The sequence below is a fragment of the Haemaphysalis longicornis genome, unplaced genomic scaffold (assembly GCF_048455015.1).
Source record: "Haemaphysalis longicornis isolate Haplotype H1 unplaced genomic scaffold, Haemaphysalis longicornis Haplotype H1 scaffold_1, whole genome shotgun sequence".
NCBI classification, from domain to species: Eukaryota; Metazoa; Arthropoda; class Arachnida; order Ixodida; family Ixodidae; genus Haemaphysalis; species Haemaphysalis longicornis.
The window spans coordinates 479,548,893-479,556,091 of NW_027526203.1; positions in this window are offsets into that span (position 1 = coordinate 479,548,893).

Consider the following 7,199-nt stretch of genomic DNA (forward strand, 5'->3'; position numbering starts at 1 on the left):
AGCAATGTCGTACAGCCAAGCCAACCGTTTTAGGAGAATTTGCGTGAACCAAGCCGACTTTGGCTCAAACTGTCGAGAACTCAAAACCGCCCTCCTCAATAAGAAATACGCGGAACAAGTAATCGACGACGCTATTTTGCGAGCCAGCCAATTAGACCGTAGCAAAATCTGTAAGAAAGAAGCCCCGAACGTTAACCCGCACACAAACTTAGTTCTAACCCACTCAGCCTCCGCTCCAAGAGTGTCAACCGTACTAAGAAAACATTACAATATCCTAATTCAAAGAGAACGCTTAAAAAGCATATTCCCCGAACCCCCATGCGTTGTCTACCGGCGTAATAAGAATTTAGGCGACTTTCTTACTAACTCTCGTATCAGCCGACCGGAAACTACTTGTTGCATGCCCTGTAATAAACCTCGATGTAAAGTATGCCCACACATGACCACTACACAGCGTGCCACCAGCACGGCTTCAGACTACTACGTAAATATAAACGGTAACTTCAACTGTGACTCTGCTAATGTCGTATACCTTCTAGAGTGCACTGTTTGTAGGCAGCAATATATCGGCCAAACTGAAACGCCCTTCCGAATACGATTCAATAATCACCGCTGTCATGCAAAAATTTGCCCTTATTTGCCCCTGTCAAGACATGCGAACGGTCCCGGTCATGGATTTGAACATCTTAAAGCAACAATTTTAGAATCTGCTTTCAAAACCCACCACGATCGCGAGGTTCGGGAATCTAATCTCATTTATAAGTTTAGGTCAGCGACGCTTGGTATTAATGAAAGTTACGGAAAACTAACTTATCCCTCGATTAAAATTGGCGTCTTAATAATTTTTATCACACTCTTCATTAACCCTACCCTTGAGTTTCCCATCAGAATTCGCAGAAACTCCCCAAATACAGCAGCTTGACTCAACAATGTGATTTGTCCTTGGGGAGGAGACCGCGTTCCCCCCACCACTTAGAAACGTTTAACCCTTTGTGACCTATGGACCCTACATTTTTCCTGTTCAGTTGCTAGCTCTTGTGCAATGCTCTTTTGTGTACTGTGCTTATCCTGTCCATACGCGCGGGGCACACCCAAAACACATTCTTTGTTCATGCCTGTATGGATCCCTCCGAACCAGTCTCCCCAACCACTGAATACCTTATTGTATATTTTTCCCTTCCTTTTGAAACCGCGATTGTCTAGTCTTCTGCACTTGCAGCCCATGCCGGGTACGTTGCCCCGTCGTGGAGCAACCTTGACCGCTGCCTTGTAAATACGACCCCTTCCTCCCTCTCTCCCTCTCTCCTTTATCTCTTTTTTTTTTTTTTGTTGTTGTTGTAACATAGGCTTAGCCCGACTGCATGCATACTCTGCGTTTTCGAAACATCTTCCGATCCTTCTCACAGTCTTCTGCAACTCTATATAAGAAATGTGCTCCAAATGTTTGTGACAGCAAAGTCATGTAACTGTACTCTGATGAAGGCAAGTCCCTTTGCCGCTACGTAAGTAAACGTTCTTTGTTATTGTTCTTGCTGTGTATCCGACTCTTTACTGAAGGAAGGGAGTCCTCTCCCTGAAACGTCAGTAAACTTTTATTTTTATATTTAATGTCCTTCTCGTGTGTCTCTGTCTCTACTAACCTTATATATATATATATATATATATATATATATATAAATATGGTTTGGAAATGAGGGGCTGGTTAGGAAATACGAAGGAAATGCCCGCAGTCCACAACGCCAAAGACGGCAGAGGGTAATTGTTAGCCTATTTTTTACCGTTAGTGACTTTACATTTTTTTTATTAATTACATGAGAAAGAAAGAAAGAAAAACACGCGCCCAGAGTGGGGACCGAACGGGTCTAACCCCATTACCCTATGCCTTCTTTGGCGTTGCAGACTGCCGGCATTTCCTTCTGTATGTATATATATATATATATATATATATATATATATATATATATATATATATATATATATATATATATATATATATATATATATATATATATATATATATATATATATATATATATATATATATATATATAGAAATCGGAGTGGCGCTGGCTACACCCCCAAGCACAGGAAAAAATTACATTGACATAAATACCCCAGAAAGTGGAGGGGAAAAATAGCCCCGCCGGTAGCGGAGTGGTTATCACACCAGGCCGGTCTTCTGGAGGTCGTGGGTTCGGATCCCACCTGGCGGGCATTTTTTCTTCACTTTCTTTCTTTTTTTCCTAATTCTTTATCTGTTTCAATGGCCTACCAGATCCTCCCCTTTGCTTTCCGAGGTTTTCTTGACTGCCAACTCTTATTTTTTGTGTTATTTTCAACGAGCCCCTCATTTCCCATTCTGATTCGCTATATATATATATATATATATATATATATATATATATATATATATATATATATATATACTAAGTAGCTGAAGGGTTGTAGCCAACGCAAAAAATCGACGGCACTGCATCGTTTGCTAGCGTGCACCGCTTCGACGTTCAGTAGTACTTCCCCTCCAAGCTCCGAAGAGTACCCTTTCACGCAACCGCACTCTCAGTGAAATGCTGACTGCAAGTAGCATCATTTTCTGCTGGGGATGGCTGCAGAGCACGCATTCATTCGTTTAGGATCGCAGGGGGCGTTAAATAATGTCACGTTTTCTTGCCACCCGTTGCAGTAGGTACAGTCGGTAAAAGGCTTGTCTATAACACAGCTTTCGTACTCTCAGCCCTATCCTGCCCCGCCAGAGCAGGATTTGAATAAAACTACTGCGGAATTCTGAAGTCTTAGCCCTTCGCTTTTGCCTCCGACATGTTTGGAATGAGTATGTTCCGGCAGTTTTCGGATGTAGCTGGTTGAAGTCGACATCGCTGTTATAGACAAGCGTTGTACCGACTGTACTCAGTAAGGCATTTGCACCCCGTTTTTTTTTTTCATTGCGCAAGCATGAAATCTCACTTGTGTGAGTGCTCAACGGCTACCGCGGCACACATTCCTTTCGGTTTAGTGTTTTATACGTTCTTTTGATTGTTACGAACTCAAAACACATGCCCAGAACACGTTCAAACACTGGGGCGAGAGCGGAGACTTTCGCACGGCTTTCTTCAAATTATCGTCTGCTCCAGCGGCCGGCAGACCCTGTCAAGCAGCGGCAAGCAGACATCGTGCAGACGACCGGTTACGGAAGCTGCCGAGAAGGCCCGACAAGGATCCGAAAAGATCCGAACACCTCCGAGTGGCCGACGCTCGGGCAGCTTCATTTCTCTGCCCGCTGGAGGGCGCTGCAGTGAACGGTCCCAGAGGCGTCAGTTTTGCGACATTATTAAAACGAGGAGTACACATTTGTTTTGGAGGCTGTGTCCTCACCTAATAGTATATCTTACACCGTGGGTTTGGGTTCGTGTGCTACACAGACAGTGAGATGCTTACGACGCTGGAGGGAAACGGACAGCCACATGTTTGTCCCCTAGAATAAAGCACGAGTCCTTCCAGGTTTTAACTCCCTATGTACCGGACGCGTGTCCTTCGCTCGGAGGAAGAACAACGGGATCCGAAGGAGCGTCTGCCGGAACATAAGCGCGAATTGGTGAGAAAGCAACACAAAGCCGCTGCCGCCGCCGTTGCCGCCGCAAATTCTAGCTCGTCGAGTAGCTGGGAATCTCTCCCAGATGAACAGCAACTTTGACATGAGCCAATATTTCTTGTTCAGTTTGAAGGGACTTCAGAGCGACAATTTTGGCGGTGCCTTTCACGTGGACATAATCGGTTGCCTGTTTATGCAGGCACGGGTTGGGAGTGGAGGGAAGAGGGGGGGGAGGCGTGCACGCGCACATATCGGTTTCATGCGCTCACTGATAACATGTCCGTTGGGCTAGCGGGAGGTTTAAACGTGTAGGTCCACCGCCCCCATGCGAACTGTTCGGTGTCCTCAGCGGTCGAGCGGATTGGGTTGCCGTGCGCGCAGTAGTGAGATGCCTGGGACGCAGGAGAGAAACAAACAGTTCCATGTTTGTCTGCAAGAATAAAGTTCGAGTCCATCCAAGTTTTATTGGGCTAAGTGCTAATTGCTCAATCGCAAATTACAAACAAACGTGTTTTGTTTCGTGCATTTCGTGGACTGCGTCCAGCTTCACAGGTCATCCTTCTTCAGAGAATGGAAGGGCGCTAACTTATTAGAAAGTACGTTGAATGGGTATGTATGACTCATAGTCTCGTTTTTACGAAATCAATGCGAACTAGTGAAGTCCACCCAAAATGCAAAACAAAATTTAACAAATAAATTGTACATAGAAAGGCCCCAACGTGCACACTAAGGCAACTCTCTCTCCGAAGACACCTACGCACTCCTAAGAGTTGTGAAGAGGAAAGCATCAGTGGCCAGTCGAACACCGCTCAGCGGTGCTTCCAGTTTTGCCCTGGGAGTAATCGTGGCGGTCGTTGTTTGTTGTCTATTGATTTAGAAGGAAACGGGAAGGGACGGGTACACTGCGGGTATTATTGGGCCCAGTTTCGGGGTGCACCTGCATAGAACGCAGTGGGTAGATAGGTTGGAGATTATGATAGAAAAGGAAACAGTACGCAAGGAAAGGTCTCCGGGGCCGTCAAGTGCAGGTGGGAGAGCGCCGAAGCACGAAGAACCTCGCTACCCAGCCAAAATCGTGCAAGGGCGGTGGGCACTGGACAGCACTCAGCGCCACCGGCTTTAGCATGTCACACTTCAGCCGCCAGGTCTGCCAGTGGGTTTCAGCAGATAACATTCCCTAAAAGAGTCTGAAAATTCTAGAACCGAGTTTCGGCGTAACAAGAAACGACCCAGACAAATTTGAACAATTGAGCATAACTAGAAGAAGGGGGAGGCCGATAATTCGGTGGAGGAACGAAATGAGGAAGTTCGGAGGCAAAGAATGGCCTGGAGCGGCGCGGGACAGGAGCGTTCGGAGGTCGATGGGAGAGGCCTTCGTCCTGCAGTGGACCTAGTCGTCTGCTGCTGATGATGATGGTGGTGGATGAGGTCAAATTATAAGTAGCGCGAAAACTAACAGCATAGTGTAAATTTATGGCGTCTAGCGGTCACCCCATTGCGCTGAGATTGCCTGAACTATTTCAAGCTTCAAGGAGCAAATAAAGGGTAAACATCCTTAATTAACGCGCAACTGTTTATTAACCTTAATTAGGTGCAACTCCTCCTCCGCTCGTGCGCTAATAAGGTATTATCGTTTTTTAGCAGTCACACTCGACTTCAGTCGCATCGTCACACCTCCGTTAAATGGGAAAGATAATTTATTTGCAACTCCAAGAAAAGAATGCATAGACTAATTCCGGCAATAAATGTGAAATTCAGCTTAACTGTTTGGCACGAATACACTGTAAACGACGTGGTGGTTTTGTAGCAGTACTAGTTAGGCCGACGAACTCCTGAAATAAACAAGCAAACTCAAAGGCAATTATTAACACGATGTCATAATGCAAGAAGTATAAATTTTTGAAAATGACAATCCTAGAGTCTGGCTGAGAACGGTTTCATTGAAACTTGGCACACACAAAAAAAAATGCCGGCGTAGCAAGGTTCAAAGTGCGCGGGACGTGCAAAAACGTTGCTGAGCCACGGCTCTACGCCGAACAGATGCGTGTACAGCTCCACCTTCGCAGGGCGGAAAGGCCACGAATTTTTTCAGCTTTGCATAAGAATATAGGCAAAAATAGTAGTGAAAATGAGCGCCACGAAGTGAATGCCTTCGCTGAGAGCGGGTCCCAGCGCAGGGCAAGGCGAGTTGGCCTACGCTGTCCAGCACACCGAAGCGCCAAGCAAGCATGCGAGGCGTGTTCACTGTTCCGTCGTCTGTCGCCCTGCGCATTGCTCGCGTGCGGTCTGCTCGGTGGTCAACCGTGGAGCGCAAATGTGACGAGAATCTCTTCAAGGACGGGGTCAGTGGCCATTTTTGTTTCGCGCTATGAAGGTCGGCTGCCGTGCGAGCCCTCCAAGTGCCGGCTCACGACGGAAGCCCCAAAAACTTGGCCCGCCCCTCACCCCGATTTGAGGCACACGATTTCTCTGACACCACATCTGCGGCTGTGCAATGCGACGAACGGTTTTTTTTTTTTCTTTTTACGTTCTGATATATCTAAGCGCATTCTTGTCGCTATTTTCTTTACTTATGAGCGCGGCCTTTTTGTAGGTCGGCGCGTTAATTTGCATGACAGCAAAGCGCACGTTCCGGCCTCGGTGAGGTCCTGTACATTCTAAGTGGTGCGGCTGCAATTGTTCTGCCTGAAACTTTTCCTTGCTATACTCTAAATCTAGGTATATTCACTTTGAGGCCATCGAAAGAATTGTGAATGCAATAAAAACGTGCGTATAAATCAGAAATATGACATTTTTAGACTTCTCTGAACGACTTAATCCGCGTAAATCCACTTTTCCTAAGAGGTCTAAAAACACCAATGGCAAGTCATAGCCGCGGAGAATACCGACATTCAATTCCAATGAAACGTAGTTTCAAAGTGCACAAACGTCAGTCGGAATTCGGCTTTTAAGCACCATCAGCATCAGCGTCGCCGTAGCGCAATTCTACCCCGAAATTTAGATCTCCCCCCCCCCCCCCCCCCCCCCTTCCCGGGGCCGTTTAGTGGATACGGCGGCTTTTCTGTTTTTGCCCCCGGAGTTAAACGGCCACCGGTGGCTCCGCATGATATCCTCGCAGTCGCCGCTACGCCGGTGGCGCTCAGCTATGGAAGCAGACGCCAGTGGCTTCAATCGGTCCCCCAAAAGACAACAGTAAAATGGGGGAAAAGATGGACAGTTTGGCTGCGCCAGCCACAGGGTGTACGTTGGCGCGTATGTTGGTTTCAGATTTCTTGTGGCTCACCGTACAACTTCTTCGAACTCTGAGTGATTAATTGATTGTTTGATCGACCATTTTTGTGAAGCATTGTACAATACACCTCAGAGGACACAATTCGAGTTTCAGTGAACATCCACGCTTGTGCGGCTTAAGATTTTGCCGTGAAAGCGCCACATTTATTTGTTGTTTTTTTTTCCTTTCCCGTTACTACGCATAAGTCTTGGCCAGTCGCCCTGGTTAGGACAGCGTTAGGTCAGCAGTTCAGCTAGCAACGGGGGAGCAGCTGGTCCACTTACATCAGCGGAGTTTACGCGGATTGGGTACAAATGCTGGCGCACTGCAGACCACAAG